This window comes from Colius striatus, chromosome 3 (assembly GCF_028858725.1).
Source record: "Colius striatus isolate bColStr4 chromosome 3, bColStr4.1.hap1, whole genome shotgun sequence".
NCBI classification, from domain to species: Eukaryota; Metazoa; Chordata; class Aves; order Coliiformes; family Coliidae; genus Colius; species Colius striatus.
In genome coordinates this window covers 79,985,509-80,007,867 of record NC_084761.1, presented here as the reverse complement: position 1 = coordinate 80,007,867, position 22,359 = coordinate 79,985,509, and positions in this window count along the sequence as shown.

Here is a 22,359-nt window from a genome sequence, read left to right as displayed (position 1 = left end):
TCTGTACTTTTAAAGCCATACAAAAGGAGTTCAGTCCCATGTCAGTAGAGCTGTTGCATGTTGGACCTGGTGTTGGAGTTCTCATAGTATGTCACTGAATCTGTTCTGCTTTGATCAAACTGATTATTTATTTGCTTGACTGAAAGATCTTTGGTTCTGCAGTCTGGAGATTAGGGTATGTGCCAGCCACCTCAGCAAGTGACCTTCAAGGGCACCTTCTAAAATGACTCGGAAATAGGATTTGAAAAATAAAACCTTTTTCTCACCCTAATGGTTCTTTTACAATTTTAGAGGTTTATTTATTTATTTCTTAAATTAGTTATTAAAATTAAGTCTTCAGAGATTGATTTTGCTGCTTGTAATTCTCAAGAGAGTCTGTATATAAATTCTGTAATGAAGATGAGGACTTGCCCTTGGTGCACTGAAATAATTCTTTTAAACAGCCACTACAGATAAGCCCCACAGGGGCAAAGGTAAGGAATTTGTTCATCTGGTCACGTATTTATTTTAGACTGTTGAGGCAAGCTCCGGTTTCTTGAGGATAGCACAAAGACCAGTGCTGTCAAATGTTGCAATAATCTGAAAAACAATAAACTTTTATCTTTCCATATGTTGAGTTAAACGTATTCTCGTCGCAGTGGAATCCTGCTAGACTGGAAGCAAATGGACAATGCCTTTTGCTTTCCCTTTTAGAAATGTGTGGTGTTTGTAATGTCCTATCTCTTTGCAGCTCATCTGTGCTGGGCTTGAGTCTCCAGCTACTTAGCTCAGTTCAGAACACTGAAGTGTGGGAGGAGGATGGAAGGTGTCGGTGGTACTACGGTTTCCAGGCAGTGTATATTAATTTTGAGGTAATGCTATTTCGATCAGTCACATGTAAGACAACAAACTGTTTGTCCTAAATTTCGTGATACTTTATTTTTCTGAAAAGTATTACTAAAGCAGGAAGATGAACTAGTGAGTAAAGCAGGTGAGAGTTCTGGATTTAACTGTAGTACCTAGAAATAAATCCCTTATTCTAGAAAATAAACTAATTTATGTTTTTCAATGTATAGTAATCCCTTGAAAGACAGAACATAGAATGCATATGGTCTTATTAGAAGGCTACTAAAGAAACTAATAAGAGAGGACAGCCTGTTTATAACCTATGAACAAATTATGATTAATTCACTTCTTGCCTTAAAATACTGTGTAGTTCTGCCATGCACTGAAACAATGTCTTTGCTTTCTTCTGTAGAGGGTTCATCATTTCTGTAGTTCTCTTCCATGGTTGGTGATCACTGAAATTTTGAAGAGCTGTAAAACATAAGACTGGTGTGTATGGGGTTGTGTGGGGTTTGGAGGTACCAGAAGGAGCAACAGCAGCAGAAGGGCTGTAAGAATGGCATGTGTTGAAGTCACTTAGATTAGGTCATCCGAATCCTAGCATGTGTCTATGTGCAGGTGGTCAGGAGGTGAAGGACCTGAGCAAATGAGCAAATCCTGGTGTCTCTTGGAGGCAGGACAAGATGGACAAACTGGTTTATTGACAGTTCCTAAAGGCTACAAAAAGGCCTCTCCGAAACCAGCACACGGTTGCCAGCCTAAGAAGAGCCCAGAGTGGTAAGAACTCAAAATCTAATGTCCATTTTTCTCTGGGTTGTCACAAGGAGTCCTAGACAGACCTCCTGCATTCAGGAGTCTTGACACATGAATTTTGCACAGACTGATTTGGACATGCACATCCCAGTGCTTGTGAGTATGTGGGTATGAGGGTGTGAGTGAATGAAATCAGTTTTGTTTTAGAAGGAAACAATAAGCTTCCCTTATTACATGACTTGGCTTTATGGTTTGCTGTGTTGCTGCTGCAGTGTTGATTACGCAAGAAATAATGACAGAGGATGGATGAATGTAGCTAGGTGTTTTTTAAAAAGATTGAAAGGATGGACCCAGTCTAAAGAGAGCATGAAGAGAAAGTGGAGAGCAAGAACTGGGTGCAAAGATTTTTAGTGATGTACCTGATGAGGTCATTTTGGAATACTTAAAATACCAGTCCAGAATTTAAGGGTGTGTTGATTTCTCTGTGCTATCTATTCATCATCTTGATGTTTGAATACAACTCAAAAGCAAATTGCTCTAAGCTAAATTCCACATTAATTATGCCCATAAAATGCCACTGGAGGCTCCTGGACACAATTAAAAGCAGAATTTTCCGTTACATTCCTAATACGTTTATGGCAACAGTTGTATTGAACCTTCCTTCTTCTTGGTGTGGTTTCTCACCAGAACTTGTGACAGAGATTGGACATATTGTGGTCATACAGGGTCAATGATATGACCTAAATGGATAAAAAGTGTTCCTTGTACTTGGTACCAGTGTGCAGACTACAGTAAAAAATATATGTAAACCAGCAAAGCTGTGTGCTTCATATAAATTTAAAAAGACACTGATGATCCTAAAATCGAGTCCTACAAGTAACAAGCAACACTTTTGGTTTCCCAACTACATGTTTCATTTCTTCCTATGTTGTAAGTTGAAGCTCCCTGCTTAGTAGGTAATTCTTATGGTTGATATCTGCCTTCCAATAAACACAGCCACTAATCTGAAATCAGAAGTGACCACATGACTACGCTCTTGCTTTTCAGCTACTTCACACCCAGGTGTGACTTTCTTACAGAATTTGAGTATTATTTCAACTGCAAGGATGCTAGATGTGCCGTGCTCCCAAATAAGAATACAGTTTGTACCTGGGAGAGTGACATTCAAACACTTCTGCTGGTATATATGACTAATTACAATGGGTCTTGATTTTCTCCATTTCTTCCCATTTTCTCCAATTTCCTATTAAATTTTAAAATACTTTTAAAAATAGAATGATTTTTTTTAATGTAAAGAATCACTATAGCTGGCAGAACTGAAATGATCACGTCAAATAACGGATGTGATCTCTTCTTATAAAGATGCAGCCCGTGTTTTGGAGAATTTTGAAGTTACTGAAGGTTGAGAAAAAGTGTAGTCTGATTTGAATCAAGGGATCAGATGGTTCTCCCTCTACTTTCTCCTAGCTTAAGACTGAAAAGCTTGTTACAAAAACAAAGCTTAGAAGATGTCAGTGAACAGCCTCATCTGATCCACTTCATGACATAAATGTCAGCAGAAATCTGTACATCTTTACAGTCAATAGAGCAAAAGAGGCATAGTAAACATATATAAGAAAAATAGTTACAATTTGTTGAAGCAAAATGCATTAACAAATGCACTAGTTACATATTTTGTAGAATAAAATCCATTAGGAACTCTGAATGCAAAAGCTGTCTGTTACCAAAGTGAAGCTGTGTAGACATGTTGGAATGGGGTTGTCTCAAAGTGAACCAAGGCAGAATTTCAAAACAAGTGCATCCTTGCTAATCAGAATAGGGGATGGGAGAGGTTCAGGAACAAATGTAGGTGACATTTACACCTTGAGTTTTGCCACATATTTAGTGATTTTCTATTTTAGAAATAGTGACTTGCAGACTTCAGGTTCTGTAACACACCCAAACTTCCCTTTTATCTTTTCTGCTTGAGATGATCTATACTTTTTATTCCATAACATCTCTTAGACAAGTTAACATGCATCTGTTTATTATAGAATCATAGAATGGTAGGAGTTGGAAGGGACCTTTAGAGATCATCTAGTCCACCCCCCCTGCAGAAGCAGATTCACCTAGATCAGGTCACATAGGAACATGTCCAGGCAGGTCTTGAAGACCTCCAAGGAAGGAGACTCCACAACCCCTCTGGGCAGCCTGTGCCATTGCTCCGTCACGTGACGTAGTTTTTTTCTTATGTTTAAGTGGAACTTCCTGTGTTCCAGCTTCATCCCATTACCCCTTGTTCTGTTGCTAGCTACTATAGAAAAAAGGGATGTCCCAACCTCCTGACACCTACCCTTTAGATATTTGTAAATGTTAATGAGATCCCCAACAACAGCACATGTGGCTCAGTTGTTGCTGCAGTGAATTTGTAATCTGAGTTGAACACGACATTCCTAGAGTGGGATTGTCTAATCTGTAGTGAGCTACTCAGTGAAACAATGGCAAGGTTAATTCAGTTTGATATGTTTGTGCCCCTTTTCTGCTATGCAAAGTATGTACAAGGAGTATGGTAATACAGGAAGAATAGTTCTCTGTGCAATCATATGACTAGAAGTGGCATCATGAGGTTGTATTATGTCCCAGGTTGTACGAGGTGAAGTTATTATACATGAACACTTTGTATCCTTCAGTCATTTGTCCTGTTCACCATTATCAGTGTGTCCTAAGCGCTGCTTCATGGGTGGAACTTCGCTGTAGCTGCAGCTAAACTGCTGTCCTCTGCCCTGCAGCTCCAAAGTTGTGCTGGCGACAGCCTGAAATTACAGGAGAGCTCTTGTATCTTTGGACTGTTCTTGAGTGTAATATTTTGATCATGTGAGAAGCTGCTGGTTGCTCCTAGCAAATGAGTAGCCCACTTGTATGCATCTGCAAATGCTTTGAACAGAAACCTGTCTTCACTGTTCTTAATTCTCTGGAATGGGATCCTTCAGTTTTATACTGGACGCATGTTTCTGCGCACTTTGTGTGCCCAAGTTTGCATTCAAGTGATGGTATTTTAAAGCAAGCCAATGAAATTCCATCAGGGAAAGGTTTAAATTTGGAAACTGTACTTGCCTCCCTTTCACAGGACTTGAAGGAGAACATGTAAATTCAGACTGAATCAGCTTGATTTTTTTTGTGAAATCAGCACTTGGTGGGTGTTCTGCAAGCTCCAGGCTCATGCCTACATTTGAATATTGCCAGTTACAACAACTTTTTTTCTAACTTTTGAATATCATGTGATTTTGAATGTCTTAGGACACCTGAGACAGAGAATAAGAGCAGCTTTATGAAGCTTTCTGTGGATGCTGGAGGGGGGGAGTTAGTGAGGGCTTTTTTTTAGTGTGTGTTTTGTTGCTTTGGTTTTCGTTGAAACTCTTTTTTTTTTTAGGCCATTATACTTTCATTTGTTATCTAGGTCTATGGACTCACAGCATGCATTTTATCAGGTACTTTCATGATCTCATTTTCCAGTCTAATTTGAAGGAGGTGAATAAGTTCAAAGCTCTAACAATCATTAAAAGGGCTTTGAGGGACATTTTATAGCAAAGTACTATGTTTATCTCAGATCTCATAAAGTATAAATGTAATGAGTTAGGAGTGGAACAAGAGACTTGTAGGTGCTACACAGAACACTACAGGTGTTTAAAGGGAATAGTGTTTTCCCCTGAGTCCTCAGTAAAGGCTGGACCTGTGTTTACCTCCATAACTGTATTATCTTTCCAAGCTCTTCATTATTGCCCTTTTGTTTGCTGTCATCACTTCTGGGATGGATTTTGTGATTTTCTTAGCTGATCTATTGCAAAGTCACTGTTGCTTATACCACTTTCTATCCAGTGTAAGCTGATGCAGGTGTCTTTGCTCACAAGATCTTTTCTGCTGCCTGTGCTTGGAAGGGCAGTAAGCATGCAGGGAAGATGACTTCTTTGCTCAATTTAGATTCACAAGAGGATACCAGACTTGACAGTAAAATAAAGCTTCATTGTGATATTATGTCAGTAAGATGTCAGCATTGGGAAGTGGTGTCAGTTGTGACTGTTTCCTGAAGCTCCCCCTCCCAAGAGAGGTTTGTTTTAAACTGAAATGTCTTTGTCATTTTGCCCAATTTGAATTACTGGCATTGGTGTCAGTGCTTCAGCAATATCTGAAAATACCATCACTGCAACACACTAAGGTCAGGAAGTGTTATTATCTGTTTTGCTGAATGAGAAACAGCTGTGGTAGGACATGGATCATGCCATACATTACTTTCCTTGTCTTCTATTCTTCCAGCTGTTGCTTTGACACAGCAGACCTCTGCAGTGAAGGTCTGCTTCTCGACCCAACTCCTGATATAAGGTGAGGATTTGCCTTCCCTAAGGGCCTGGGATCTGCCCATAGGGAAACATTAGTGGGGGAAATCCTGTCCTGGTTTCTGCAGTCAGTGCATTGGGTTGCTGTTTTCTGGTCTAATTTTTGGGGGCTGCTTCCACTGTGTCTATCATAACCTTCTTTAATTCTAAAGCAAACTTCATAGTTATTTACAGTAATGTTCCTAAATATCACACATCATTATTGTTAATGTTTTAGATCACGGTGTGGGATTTTTTTTTGTTTGTTTTAGAGAAGACCTTTCAATCGTTTAAAATCTCAATACCCTTCACATGTATCTAGAAGCCCTCTGAAAATAAAACACAAGGTGCTGTAGCTCCATGATAGTTGGAGGTCTGTTTTGAGATGTGAGGGAAGGTATTAGTCATTGCCAGGCAGCACAAATTTCAGGCACTGGCTTTGAAAAAAAATGCAGTGATACTGATGGCTGTGTAAGCTGCATAGGTGACACTCTTGTTTCAGCGTAGTTCCCTAGTTCTGTAGAACACATAGAAAATGTCATATGGCAAAAATACATAAACTGTGTTTTTGTCCCTCAATTAACTTAAACTTTTGATTTCAGGTAAAACTCAGTTCTGATTTTTTCCCTTGCATATTCCATACTGATATTCTCCAATTTTAACCCATATAACGTTAAGCACATGCTTAGATAATTATATCCTTGACAAAACTCTTAATTTAATACATAATTTTAAACCCTTGCAGTTCTATAATAGATGATTTTGAAGGAGCTGGTCAATAATGTGAGGGAGACTGCATTTGGGTTTTCAAAGGACTTATTAATCAATCAGAACTGTGAGTTATTTTGAGTGTAATTATTTCCAGGACCTTGTTTTCACAGTTTATAGAAGTGATATAAATAAAATGGGAAACGTTTGATAGTGCCATTCAAACTAAGTGGGCTAAAAGTCTTTTTCACTCTAGTAGGCTTTCCAAGTGTTATTTTAAAACATTTTTTCAAAGAAGGTCTCTAAAAATAGTTTTGTTTTGTCAAAGCAGGAAATAATTTGGAAACATTGAGAATAGATAAGTAGGAACATTGATGAGAAATAAAAGTGAGTACTAAGTCTCTCTTCCCACACAGACATTATCTACATTATGGTGAAGGAGGTTTTGTTCCAAATGTTGCAGTCCTCCCGGTGTCTTTCGTTTCTCATTGCAATACCTGATTATGGGACTGCTTTCAGGCATTTACTGAAGTAAATATGTAAGGGAGGCACTATTTCTGTTACTCATTGCTGGAAGTTGCTTCACTGTTTGGATGGAATGTACCTAACATTTGCTCAGTAATGTAAACATTTGGACAAATATTCATAGTTTCAAATAACTCAAAATCATTTATCTGATAGAAGAAGAACTTCTTACCAGTCCCAGAAGCTTGCTGCAAGGAGTGTTACTGATCCCTGAAACACAGTATTTGAGTTGCATGATCTTCACTGCATTCTAACATTGCTTGTATTGTGAAGGTCTTCTGGAGAATTAGTAAACTAAGACATTTTTGTTTGTGTTTCCACACTTTGGATAATAAGCAGTTTTGGGAAGAGCAGTAAATGCATGTTCTGCTCACATTATGTGTTCAAATACATGTTTTAAAGTTGTCATCATTTCATAAAATACAACACACAGGCCATCATGGTCATAGAATCATAGAATGGTAGGGATTGGAAGGGACCTGTGCCACTGCTCCGTCACCCTCACAGTGAAATAGTTTTTTCTTATGTTTAAGTGGAACTTTTTGTGTTGCTGCTTCATCCCATTACCCCTTGTCCTGTTGCTAGCTACTATAGAAAAGAGGGATGTCCCAATCTCCTGACACCCACCCTTTAGATATGTGTAAATGTTAATAAGATCACCCCTCAATCTCCTCCTCTCCAGACTAAACAGCCCCAGTTCCCACAGCCTTTCCTTGTATGAAAGATGTTCCAAATGATGAAAGATGTTCCTGATGATGATCAGATAGAAAAAACTATTTTTCTAATCAGGAAAATTCCATTTTACTTGATACTGACATAAAGAAGCAGAAAGAAAAAACCAAACCCTGTGTGTGTGTCAAATGTGTGCCAAATTTGCACTTTTCTTGAAAAACTAAACCCAGCTTTGTCATTTGGGGAAAAAAGAAGCAAACCAAGGCAACTATTTCTGTCTTTTCCTTTAGCTAACAAAATATTTATCTGTGTTGTCTGCATGTTACCAAACATACTCCAGACAAAGGATCAGACATAATGTACAGTATGTATCATTTCATGTTTATTTCATATCCCCATAATCATTAACAGTGGACTTTTTCAGAACAGGAGTTTTCTTGGTGCTTCTGATGAAGAGAAATTACTTGGTAGATACTGGCTGAGAAGTTGTTTCCACTAACAGGGGTGGGATGTAAGAAGGTCCACAGTTGTGAGTGAATAAAGATTCCAGAAGGGTCAGTCATCAGTAATCTGGGCACAGTATGGAGAGTGAGAGATGACTGGTGTGGAACGAAGTGGGAGACACAGAGGTGGAGACAATATTGGGCAAAGCTGATGACATGAGGCCTTGTGCTTTGAAAATGAGATCCAGTGAAGACTTACCTTGCAAGGGAGGTCAAGAGCAACAAGAAGGGCTTCTTCAAATACATTGCAGATAAAACCAACACTAGAGGCAATGTAGGCCCACTGCTGAATGAGGCGGATGCCCTGGTGACAGAGGATACAGAGAAAGCAGTTACTGAATGCCTTCTCTGACTCTGTATATACTGCTGGAGACTGTCCTCAGGAGCCCCAGACCCCAGAGGAAGTCAGGTTAAAGGAGGAGTTTTGTTTGGTTGATGAGGACTGGGTTAAGGGTCAGTTGAGCAATCTGGATGTGCATAAACCCATGGGCCCTGATGCGATGCACCTGCGGGTGCTGAGGGAGCTGGTGGAAGTCATTGCTAATCCACTCTCCATCATCTTCAGTAAGTCGTGGAGAACAGGAGAGGTGCCTGAGGACTGGTGGAAAGCAAATGTCACTCCAGTCTGCAAAAAGGGCCAAAGGAGGAGCCTCACCTGGTCACTGGTCAGCCTCACCTCTGTCCCTGGAAAGTGATGGAATGACTTACCCTGGACGCTGTCTCCAGCTCCAGGCATTTAAAGGACAAGAGGGTCATTAGGAGCAGTCAACATGGCTTTACCAAGGGGAAGTCATGTTTGACCAACCTGAGAGCCTTTTATGAAGCTGTAACCAGGTGGATAGATGGTGATAGTGCAGTGGATGTGGTTTATCTTGATTTCAGTAAAGCATTTGACATCGTCTCCCACAACATCCTCACAGCAAAACTGAGAAAGTGTGGGCTGGATGATCAGGTAGAGAGGTGGATTGTTAACTGATTGAAGGGAAGAAGGCAGAGAATTGTGATCAGTGGGGCAGGAGGGCAGTGTCAGCAAGTTTGCTGATGATACTAAACTGGAAGGAGTGGCTGACACACCAGAAGGCTGTGCTGCCATTCAATGAGACCTGGACAGGCTGGAGGGTTGGGCAGGGAAAAATCTAATGAAATTCAACAAGGGCAAGTGTAGAGTCTTTCATCTGGGAAAGAGTAACCCCATGTACTGGTACAGGTTGGGGAATGAACTGTTAGAGAGTGGTGTAGCGGAAAGGGACCTGGGGGTGCTGGTGGGCAGCAGGATAACCATGACCCAGCAATGTGTCCTCATGGCCAAGAAGACCAATGTCATCCTGGGGTGTATTAGAAGGGCTGTGGGCAGTAGGTCGAGAGAAGTTCTCCCCCTCTACTCTGCCCTCATGAGACATCATCTGGAATATTGTGATCAGTTCTGGGCCCCTCAGTTCAAGAGGCACAGGGAGCTGCTGGAGAGAGTTCAGTGTAGGGCCACCAAGATTATGGAGTGGAGCATGTCCCTTGTGATGAAAGGCAGAGGGAATTGGGGCTCTGTAACTTGAAGTAGACTGATTATAAATATGTAAAGGGCAGGTGTCAGGAGGATGGAGCCAGGCTGTTTTCAGTGATGTCCAATGACAGGACAAGGGGCAGTGGGTATAAACTGGAACACAAGAGATTCCAAAGAAATATAAGGAAGAGTTTCTTCACTGTAAGGGTGACGGAGCACTAGAATGGGCTGTCCAGATGAATTGCTGCGTCTCCTTCTCTGGGGACATTCAAAACCCACCTGGATGAGTTCCTGTGTGATCTGCTCTAGGTGATCCTGCTCTGGCAGGGGGGTTGGACTAGATGATCTTTTGAGGTTCTTTCCAACCCTTAAGATTCTGTGATTCTAGGGCAGGCATGACTTGACAAATGCAGAAGGACATTTTATATCCAAGCAATTTGTTTCCCATATGGAATGTACTCAGAGAGTCACTTCTCATTCTGGTTTATTTCCACATATAACAATGGGAAAAAAAAAAAAGAAAAGGAAAATAAAAAGTTGATTAATTTTCTTTAGCAGACTTTAGGAGGTCCAAACACATTGCTGTTCTTATCAAGGTTGATTACAGTTTTTCAGCAGAATTTATTTATCTAACGGAATGTGTCAGCCCTTGCTCGGGTGCTATATGGGAGTGGTTGGCTTGTTAAACGACTGTAAAGTTGCTTTGTATCTAAAAATAGAAGCTTCTGGCAAAAAGTAAATGGAAACATGCGTCATACATTTTTATTTGAAGGAAATTAACGGTAAATCAGATCTGGACATAAGAAAGGATTTATCTTAAAATTGATACAGTGTTTCTATTTAAAGGATTGTATCTGTAAATCATGCCTGGACATAATGAAAGGTTTATTTGTAAAGCGTGGTAGGCAAATGCTGATAATGCTAATGCAATGCCAAATATGTCATGCCTTTTCTTCAACACCTAACTGAAGTTTCTTACCTATCTGGAACAATATGAATTAAAATAGAGCACACCTTTTTGGTGTTCTCCAATACCTGCCCAGTACTGTTTCTGCATGGTTAATAAGGTTATCTGGTACTAGCTTAGTTTTGGCCAACTCAGAAGGTTCACATAGGCAGGTGGGGCTGTGCTTTAAAAAATCCTATGTTGCATCACTTAATTCAAAAAGAAAATGTTGGCAGTTGTCCTTGTTGTAGTATATGCAGTGACTTAGCATAGTCTTGCTCTGTGCTGGTGTGTTAAATGACTAGCAGTCAAGTTAAATGCCTGAGTTCCTTTATAAATCTAGACCGGTGTGTGTGGATCCACACAGAAAATATATTACATAGTGGTGGAAGAGTTTGGATTCATAAAAATAAGCTACCAGCTGATGAGTGTCTATGCACACCACACTCATTTAGTAGCACATGTGAGGTAGATGCTCAAGGGCTATTTTGGGATGTACTTAGCATGCCATAAATACAAACTCCACCTAACCTTACAGCAACTCGTTTAGGTAGGCCTATCTTTCTATCAAGCAGAATTCGTTTTGGTAAAAGAACAATCTGAACTTTCTTTTGAATATAATTCTAATGAGCACACAGGGAGTATGTGCAGGAAAAAAATCCTGCAGTTTTGTTGGATGATGTAAATCTACTTTTGTTCTAGTTGTTCCTGGCTTCACCAGATCTAACTGGATGTTTTTTGTGTCTGAGAGAGGTTCCTCTTAGCCTCATCTGGGCTTCAGTCAGGAAAGTTCTCCTAAGAATGGAACTGAAGCCTTTGGGTGCATACTTCTGTTGTGATCACATCTGAAATGTATGTGGATCTGGTGCACGCTCGCAACAGAGGGGTGTAGGCTTTGGTGAAAGGAATGATTTTTAATTTTACTGCCTCTGGATAAAAATTGCTGGCCTTCAACCTGCTTGCTGCAGTGACCGTGCACACACCGTATAGTTGGTCTGTATGTGCAGAGTGGCCATTTATCAAGGATTTCTAGATACTTGGTGGTCCCATTGGAGCAGCAGTTGCCCAGCATCCAGAAAACACAAAGAAATGTCCAAACAAAATACCTAGGAAGTTTGGTGGTGCTTCTTCCTGACTGCTGGCTAAGTTGCATGATTTAGTGCACAAAGCACTACAATTATTTTCAAGATGCAGATTGCCAGCTTTCTCAAAGCTGAAGTTATACTTTTTATCAGGAGACAGAAAGCATGGAAGGCTTTTAATACTGTCCTTTTTCCTTTATGTCATTTCTGTTTCAGCTAAAGACCATATTTGTGACTTAAGAATTCTGATTAAACCAGTACTTTCCCATTTCTGGCCATTTGTGATGAGATACTAAGGAATATTGTGATGCCTTCTTGACAGATCCTTCAATTGTTAGACCCAGCTAAGAATAGGTCTGGGATGGGTAGGAAGATGTGTGGGTCAGCCACTGCCAGTAGTCTTGTCCCATGCCTTGACCATTTAATCCTAAAAATGCTTTGGGGACATGTACTTTGCTTACTAATAACTGCATTTGGCCTATTTAAATTGGTACAGTCTTCATTTGTGCAGTCTGAAATGCTGTGGCTGTATTATTGGCACTTCAGAAATATAGGTTTAATGTTTTTTCAGCATTTGTCCTAAAATGACTCTTTAGTATATAAACCTGTCATGATATCACTTCTCTCAACAAACCTGTTTGGCTTGCTTTTTGAAAAAGCTTAATGACCTTCTTCTGAAGTCATTATAATCTTCCCTCCTTTCAAATAATTGCTCTAACTGAAAGTGGGGTTGATCTGAGTTAGCCAGCTCAAGAGGGGAGAACAATTTTGCTTCTGTATGTATTCAGATCACATGGCAGAGTTTGTGTGAAAGTTTCATTAGCATCATGTTCCCTAAATTTATGTCTGATTCCATTGGTTGGTTGCTGGCTCAAGATGCTTTTTAGAAAATGCCTGAAAGAACTTGAAGGACAGTACTGTACTGTATGCTAGCACAGATAAACTAGAACTAGCGGGCTTTGAGAGTCCAGAAATGAGAATAGAGACCCCGCTCCTTCTTTCTTTTCTTTCACTTGGAACAGGGCTTTGCCTTCTAAGCCATGGCATGAGTTCTGCTATTTTTTTTTTCCCAGAAAATTGCCATGTTTCCATAGTCTGTGTGAGCAGTGCTACCTTGGACATAAGCCCTGGTCAGGTGCAAAGAGAGAGCAAGACAAGCCAGTTTTTCTGTTGCAGAAATCCCACTGTGCTGAGCCCTTTCTTTCTCCTCATCTCTATGTTGCCACTGTAGCTGGGAGAATAAAGCACCCTTCAGCTGTGCCTCTTTGCTGCTTCAAAAAAAGATTGGAAAAATGGTGCTGGACTCTCTCTGCCATCCTTTCCTGCCAGGATTAGTGGTTAGTGTGTACTGAAAGATAGCTTGGAGCAAAGCAAATGGGAAACTAGTAGCTGAATATTGGTTAGACAGATGACCCATCACTCAGTACCAGAATGCCACTGCATTTTGGGCTCAGTATGTAAACTCATCCAGTGCAAATATCTGACTTGCAGTGAAATGTGAAGTTTGAGGTGGAATAATGATTCCTTCTGTTAGAAATTCCTAAGTGAAAACTATGAGCAGCCTTTCCATAATCAGGAAATCCAGATGAATTGCCAGAACTGTTTCAAGGGGAAGGATCTGATTGCCCATAATTCTAATAGATCTAGCTTTAAAAAAATAGGTTTAAAATCTCTCTTATTTGCTTTCTAAACTTTTTAGATTTTTGTATTTATTCATTTAGTGGTCTTCCATGTAAATATATCTCGAAGTAAGATGATTAAAGAGGCTTTTTCTTCCTTTCCTAATAGAAAAAATAAGGGACCTCAGTCTGGTTGTGAGGCTTGTTTTAAAGATGTCTAATAATTATAGAATGAATGAGTGATCTGTATTGTTTATTTATGATGCCTTATCTCAATCTGCCCTTGCCTGTGAAGCTTCATTCGGCCTAAAATCAATTAGATGACTCTAACTGAAGGAAGGCCTTTGATTTGAGAGCAGGAAGGCACGTTTGCATGGAAGCTACACCCTCTTTATCTGACAGCATCCTTGAATGTTAGCAGCATGTAATAGTTAGGTGTGTCAAGCTAAGAGTTGATTCACCTTCCATAAGTGGTCCCAGAGGAAGAGGTGAAGGACGACTGTTCTCCAGTCGGGGCTGCAGACAGGAAGATGCGTATTCCTTGATTATCTTCAATTCCTGATATTTCCTTAGAATATGTAACTGATCCAAGTTCTTGAGCTCTTCAGTATCCCTGAAGTGCAGTCACAAAGAAGGCAATGCTACTCAAGTAAAAGGTATAAGAATGAGCAGAAACACAGCATAGCATGAGAGCAACATGGCTGTGTTGAGGAAGGAGACCAAAATTAGTTTATTTTGTAGAGGTAAAACCCAAACCTTCAGCATGGCATTCAGCACAGCACTTGTGTCCCTTCCGCCAGTTCTGTATGGTGTACTCTGTGTGTTTCAGCAAGTGTAGACATTTAGTCCCTCTTGTAACTGGTGAAAGCAATCACTGACGTTTTGAATACGGAGCCCCAAACACCACAAGCTTTAGGAAGTGGGTGTTCTAAGGGCTGCTAGGCATTATTTGTCCCGTGTTGAATTCACGATTGAAGATAACACTGTTTCTGAGCTCTGATTTTGGATTGCAATCCACCTATGTGTGGGTGCAAGTGCATCCTGAAAACAAGTTGCTGTTAATTATAAAACAGACTCAAAATACAAAGTCGTGTCCTTGGTTCCCTAGATTCTATAACAGCATCCAGAAGTGGCCAACCTTTCTTAGGGTGTTTTAGCAACCTTCTGGTATGTCTCAAACAAACAGCCCAAGCACAAAACTTAGTTCCCATTCCTGTATGTGGGCCAATGCTCCATAGTCTTCTCCTTACACTTGATTTAGTTGCAATGGCTCTGGTTCCAGAGAAAGAGTAGGGGCTTCAAGTGTGTAGGAGGCATGATGGCAAGGTCCTACTTGCAAGGTAGATGAGCTTTGTTTCTGAAGAGGATGTTGCAAATAGGAGGAGAATGAACAAATGAAAGTGAGTTGTTTTTTATTTTTCTTGGGAGGAAGCCCATACTTCAAGATCTCGGTCTGAAGGAACTTGACGGGGGTGTGAGGGATGTCACAGGAAGGAATCTGAATTAGGAATTTGTACTACTAATTTCTATTTGTTTTATTTGCTGATCAAGGGATCTGCTGCTGGAAATATATGTCCTAACCCAGTTGTTTTCCTTGGAGGAAAATTATTTTTTAATGGTTTATTATGAAAACTTGCACAATGTTTCTGTAATTTAATAAGTAAATAAGTAAACGGTTGACAACTTCATCACAACTTCACACAAAAATTCACAGATAATCTTACTGATGTTTTGAACCTGTCACTGCTGTGAGATGAGCAAATGGCATAGGATGAATCCATGCGTCTAAGATATCAGAATTTTTGCCATTAAATGAGAAGATCAGACCCTAGAACAGAAGCCAAGTCCAATAATATGTTTAACCTGAGGTCGGAGTTCAGTCTTCAGATAGTTCAGTGTGATGATAAGGTATAGACATTATCATGAAGTACAGATGGAGTGTCACCTAGGGAGTGTCTTCCTGCTCACAAAGCAAAACTAGCAATTTGTTTATCTTATTTTGAAGATATTAATCCCAGACACAGTAAGGGAACATAGCTGACACAGAATTAATTATCGAGAAGCTTTATCAGTATTAAGACCATAAGACCATATACTGAGAAGAAAGTACTAAATGGAAATGACAATTGTAACGCTAATTGTAAAATTGATGGAGGGAGGGCGAGTCGGGACCTAACCTTCCCTCTTCCTCTGACTTGCCTTAGAAAATTTCAGAACTTGGCCCACACCTGCTGACACATTGGTGCTGTAAAACTTGTGTTCCTGGCTTCAGCTAATAGGATGCATCTGTCATGCTCTCAGGCAAGGAGAGCAAAAGCGCTTTAGAAGGTATCCAGCTAAATATCAGTTGGAATGGGTTCTAACCTTGTGATGCTTCTGTTTTCTGTCTCCTAGCCTCGCCTGAAACCTTCATAAATAAGCTTTTGTTTGGTTTGTCTTTATGATCATTTGGCACTATAAGGGACAAGGACTGATGGTGATACCAACCAATTTTGGATCTAGGCGGTGTAAAGAGTGAGGAAGATTGTATTCAGACACACCTGTGAGAGGGTCATGATGAGGTAAGTGTGAAGAACACAAGACCTGAGGTTTCAGATCGTAGCACAAAGGGCAACACTAAAGTAGATCAAAACTGAATGCCTCTCCTGCAAAGGACAGACAGGAGAGTGACTCCCCATTTCTCTGTGGGAAACCTTAAACTACCACCTGAGGGGGTTTGCACAAGGAAAGGCATTCTAAATATTGGGGTAGGTAGGGGAGGGACAGGGAAGTCCATGAAGATAAGGTAGGAAATGCAACTTGTGTTTTTACAGGGCATCTGAACTAATGGATGCATTCTTTGAGGGGAGTGCCTGATCCTCTTCTGGTTTTGGCATAAACATACCAGTGCAGGTTAGTGAGTAAATGCTTTTTTTATGGCTGCTGTTGGTTCAGTTTGTTTTTGTCCTTCTGGAAAGATAACTATCTGGACATGCAGCTATCAAGCTGTCTTTCGCAAAGGACACTTGCACATGTGTATATATGTAAGCATATGCATAGCAAAAAGGATTCCATTTGCATCCAAAGAAATAAATCACTTTGTTGTCACCACTGTTCCTGTTTGCATGCCAGATACACATGATATATCTCAAGAATAAAAGGGAAAATGGGTCCTCAAATTGTCATTCTGTGGTCTTAAAAAGAGCTATTATTTTTTCCTAAATGCAGATGAAATGCTTTCTTATGGAAGTGAAACTGTTTTATATGATACCTGCTCTCTCAAGCACAAGGAAGAGTTCTTGGAACACAGATCTGCAGTCAACCGATGTATTCAAAGGGATGAATTGTGATTGCTGATGTAAACTTGATGTCACTAAGGTGTAGCCTTGTCCTTCTCCCCTAGCACTGGCTGTGCATTCTTACCCTGTAACTGGGTGTTGATAACCGCTGGCAGCCAGGCCAGAAAGACAATCATCAAGTTCATCAAGCTGAAGTCTAGCTGCCTAGTTTCAGATGATCTCTTAGCTCAACTTTGTCCTTGTTGATAAACAGTGATTTAGAAGTGTTTTCCTACTCTGACAACAGTATTCATTACAGCACTAATGAAATTAATAAACAGATTTGATTAATTACTCTTTTCTTCAGTTCTAATATTTTTTCTAAGATTGAAATAATGAGAAAAAAATTCCTTGTAGAAGTCAATCACCTTGCATTGTGTCTCATAAGAAACCAACTCCCACATCCACTTAATGAGCTTTCTTAACTAAGCTAGATGAATCATTAGATAATAGTGATGTTTCTTGTTTACTGTTTTTCAAGTTCTCTGTTCTTGGTTGCTATAATAAATGTTAGTATAATAAACAGCATTATACTGAGGTATCGCTTGAACTCAAAGATCAGAAAGTGATGTACAAATACCCTCAAGTTATTTGGCAGGTGGTGGTTAATAACATGACCTGAACTCTTAATTCCTGCAGGCGCTCCCATTCAAAGCAACTATGCTGATCTTTAAAATAGAAAGTGGCACTGTAGCTTGGATACAGGGAAAGGCTGAAGAGGCTCCTAAGCACTGAATTGCATCCCAGGGGCTGAAGAAGAGTGTGGAGCTCAATTGCTCCTTCATGTTTTCCCTCTCCCCAGGCTGGTACTCCCGGTCTCTGCAATCTGGGCCTGACTGAGATGTGTCCCTTGTGCATCCTGGCTGCTTTGTCATCTCCTCTGCTCTCTTTAGGTATCTTCCACGAGTCTCCTCCTTCAGCCAGCCCCATATGTCACTCTGTGTTCACTATGGAAATCACCACCTAAGCTCTTTCAGCTTCCTGCCTGCAAACCTCTTCCCCTTCCAGACAGCACCCCTCACTGGGGTGCCCTGTTCCTATCCTCCATCAGTTCCACAGTAGCTTTTCCCCGTTTTTCTTGTTTAGCTGGTTCCTATTGCACCTAACTGCCTTTTTTTCTAATCTTTCCTTCCTTCTCAAGTATTTATCTTTTTTTTCAGTCTCCCCCTACATTCAAACCTTTCCAGTTTCCTGTCTCTGTCTCACATTCTTTACCAGCCTAACCAGTCCTCCTCCTCAGATCTCTCTCCCATCTTGCTCACCCTAGACAATTAATTAAACTCTAATCTCCTTATCTATCCAAACCCAGTGACCAGCTATGAGTGCCAGCTGCTCACTATTAGATAATCGATTCTTGCCAGACTCTAATCTGTTTCCTCTCCCAATCTGTTGTTTCTACAGCCCTTTGTTGGGGTTAAATGGGGTGGTAGGCAGCGGGCCTGAGGCCTGCCCTGGCTTCCCCACTCCCAGCTTAGGCACTGGTCCCTCCGACCCTCTCTCCCAGGGCTTTGGGCTGCTCATGCTTTGCAAGGCCAGAGCACAGAGCCTGGAGCTGTGCTGAGATGGAGCCAGCTCCCTTGACTTCATGTGTAAAACCCATTATTTCTTTTTACTGTTGGTAAGAACAATTGCGTGTTTCTGCTTTCTTTGGGAGTGCTTACAGTTACTGTAAGCTCGCCAATGCTCGCATCTAGTGCAGGCTGTACATATTCTGTCACAAATAGGCCTCATTGGTTTCAAACATGGCAACAAATGGCTAGCTGCAGTTAGCAGTAGAGATTTTGACACCTGCTTCAGAAGGACCAAGATCTGTCTCACAACAGTCACAGCCTTTTCTTCTGGTGCTTGTAACACTCCAAGCCTGGCACTCTGCAGTTTGCTTGATAGGTGACCCACGAGTGCACTTCTCAAGGGATCACCTGAAAACAGAAAAAGCCTGTAGCAAGTACTCAGAAGTAAAAATACAGCCGTGTAAGCCTGCGTGTGTAAAATTTATGCTGCTTCTTGTTTACTTAATGATTGCTTATGGTTAAAGGTTGAACTTGATGATCTTAAAGGTCTTTTCTAACCTAAATGGTTCTATGATTCTACTTGTCTCTGCTACATAGTGTAACATTTCTCAAATCACATGCTATCAGGTCATGGTTTTTTCCCCCAGGTTTTTTGGGATTTGAATTCAATGATCCTTATGTAACCTTTCCAACAGAAGATATTCTATGATCCTGTGAAATTGAACTGCACCTTGTAAGACTGAATGTGAATTCAACTCGATTGTAGCTCTGGCCTGCTTGATTTATTTATTTTTTTATACTGTAAATAAGGTTTTAGGGAAGTCACATACAAAACCAATCATCCAAACTTTGGAGAAGCTTTCTAACACAGATTGCTATTTGTATTTTGCAAATGAGTAACTTAAACCAAAAAATACAAAGATCTTCTCCAGCCTTAGTACTTTAGTGATATGGAAATTGCAGCTATAATTTGTGTTCGCTTTCGATTCTAGGAGGAACTTTTGAAAGTGAAGAGAAAGGAGCCAAGATCAAAGACCTCTAGGATGCTAATAGAAAATGGAGGAGAGTGGCAGAGGCCTTGGAAAGGCAAACACCGTTTATCACAACTGTAAGAGAATTAAAAGACAAAGCAGAAAGCTGTCAGAGAAGTAAAAGGAAGGCAACATCCCAAGCAGAAGAGTGCAGGTGCCTCTGTTAAAGGAAGGTGGGGATGCAGCACCGAGGCTGAGGTCATTGCAAACTTTGGCAGGACAGGTTTCATGAAATTAAATATTGCATTACATCTGGATGTCACCTGGTGTGAGATAAGGTGTGGCCCAATACCTTTTGTTTAGCAAGAATAGACAGAACTGCAACAAGTTTGAGAAGTCCTACTTCTGGGGTAGCCAGCCTTTCCCAGCCTGGGCTGCAGTGCTGGCAGTGAGGCCCCTTCTACAAACCAGTGCCTGCTCCCCATCACAGGGATTAAAGTGGATGACTGCTCTGCTCTGTGTGTAGGGGATGTTTTGGTCTCTCCCACTGCAGCATCTGGAGGTGAGTGGTCCTTGGCTGGTGCAGCACAGGGGAAGCTAGTAGCTGCCTCAGACTGTGCCATGGGTCTCCAGCCGTACCACTCCTGCAAGGGAGCAGGGAGGGGACCTCTCGTGCCCTTTGTCTCTTCTGGGGTGTCTGTGCCTACCTAGGCACTGATCGTTACTAAACTCCCTCTTGTTTTTATTTATCTAAATACTTTTTGCCAGGAACAAAGAATTTAAAAGGAAATATAGTAACAAGAAAGATGCCGGGTTGTCATCTGTGGACTTACAGAAGGCACAACGTTCATCTACTGTCTCTGATAGGAATAATGCCATCTTTTGGTGCATCTCTGCTGATATAACAACTGAGGGACAGTGAACAGAGCTGAACGTGAACAGGGGTTGTGTGTGATTTGGCCATTCACTTGTTGGGAAACAGGTCTGTTGACCAACAGGCAGCTGCTGTCAGACAAATCACAGGTGATGCAATTTCAAATGTAAATACATGGTGGAGATGAATTAAAGTTTTACTAGCTGCAGAAAAAGTGTATTAATACACATACTGACCCTCAGCCACTGCTGTTGTAGTCTTCAATGGAAATACATGACCAAGGTTGATCAAAATTGTTCTTGATCTGTGCGAGGTAAATAACGGAGGAGAAACTGTAGAACAAAACAAATAGACATAGAAATTATACTTTAATTTTTGCAAGGTTGTTCCTTCTACGTGATAGCATAATTTAAGTGTGTTATCTGTGAATGTCTACTTGCAATTTTAAATCCATCTAAATTTACCTTCTGATTAGAAACATGTTGAGATGAATACAGAAAATGAAACATGGATTTGTGCCCTGATTTGACTATAGCAGTCCGTTCTGCAGCAAAAAATTGTTTTGGAAAAATCACTTGCTCTGCCCTTAAAATCCTTCTTTTGGAACTCCTATGTGAATTTTTCAGTTTGGCAGATTGGCAGACACGGTTTTAAGCAGACTTAAGTTAGAACTTGAATAGTACCAGATATTTAATTTCATTGCATCAAGAAAAATATTCAGGCTCTTGAGGTTAGACAGGCAGAGGATGGAATACAGTTAGCATTTTTAACCATGAGGATCATTTACCCTGGAAACAGTTAATTCAGGGATGTATTGGAGGAGTGCCATGATTCTAAACTCAGTCTTTCTCTCACTTGTTTGAAGTTAAGCAGTGTTGCTTAGGTTTGGATTAGTTTTGGATCTTAATTGTACGGAGATATAATACCCCAGTTACTTAAAAGGGAGAGAAGAGCTTCCTAGCTACTTTTGCTGGACATGTGTTTTATAGAGTTAACCCTTTCTCTGTGAATGGTATCTCTTCAGGTTGGCTTGTAATCTCATACCTTGCATGCTGTTTGTCACCAGAGGCAAAGCTGAGCTTTCTGTCACATGCACAATCAATAGTTGAGCAACAGAGCATCTTTCTTTTGTCATGCTTTGCATGCCATTCGGTTTGCCACATTGTTACTTGCTTCCTTCTTGTGCATTGGACATAAATTAGAGTTCCTCAATATTTAGTATGTGTAAATATCCCACGAAATTTTTTTCCTGAATTGTGTAATTCCAAAATCAACACTGAACCTTTCTTCACCCTGGTGACAACTGCTGATGTTTGCAAAGCACTGTGCATCATCCCAGCTGGTCTCTCCAAGCCAGGTGAGCGTGGTACAATGCAGTAATGTGGCCACAGCGCTACAGCACCTGAAGAATATTGCCGTGGTAGGATGGCACTCCCCAGGCTAACTACAGTGTCCTCTCTGCAGCACTACTTGGTGATGCTATTATACTATTTCAGTTCTGGGGCTTGTTTGCCAGTAGGTCAACAAACTTAAACACCGACTCCACTAGGCACATAAACACGTCTCAGACTTTTGTAAAGGTCATTGGTAGAAAGCCAGCTCAGACTGTAGTCCAGCCTATGTAATAACTGGAAACATGGTGGAGTTGTTTCCCCCCATTTTCTTCTTGAGAGATCATCTCTTAATATTCATAGCACTCTGCTTCTGTGTTCTGACCTTACCCTACAGCCTTTACTCAGGAATCCCTATCTTCCAAAGGAGGACATTCACCACTGTTATGTCTAAAGTAATCAAGTCCTTCAACCTAGTCCAGTGAACAGGAAAGATGCTTATCACTGCCCTCTAGGAGCAAAAAGTACCAACGTTATCCCCCTGACATAACAGTCAGCAGGGATCGCAGCGCATTGATGTACTTCAGAAAATGAGTTTAGGAGAAGAATTCAAATGAGTAAAAGTTTGTAGTCTGCCTCCTCAATTAGTACAGGGAAAAAAAAGCTGTTTTTGCAGGGGTACTGTGGTATATTCCTGCCTTCTGAACATCTTCTGGAAGAGTGGGTCTCTCTCCACTGGTTGTGATTGGCTCAGGTTTTTTACGTCATTTTTCTAATAATCATTTAGCACAAGCAGGCAGCTGAGTGCACTTCTGCAGTTCCTCTCTTCTTTCTGGATGACATATATTCTTGCTGTACATTTCTACATGCTGCAT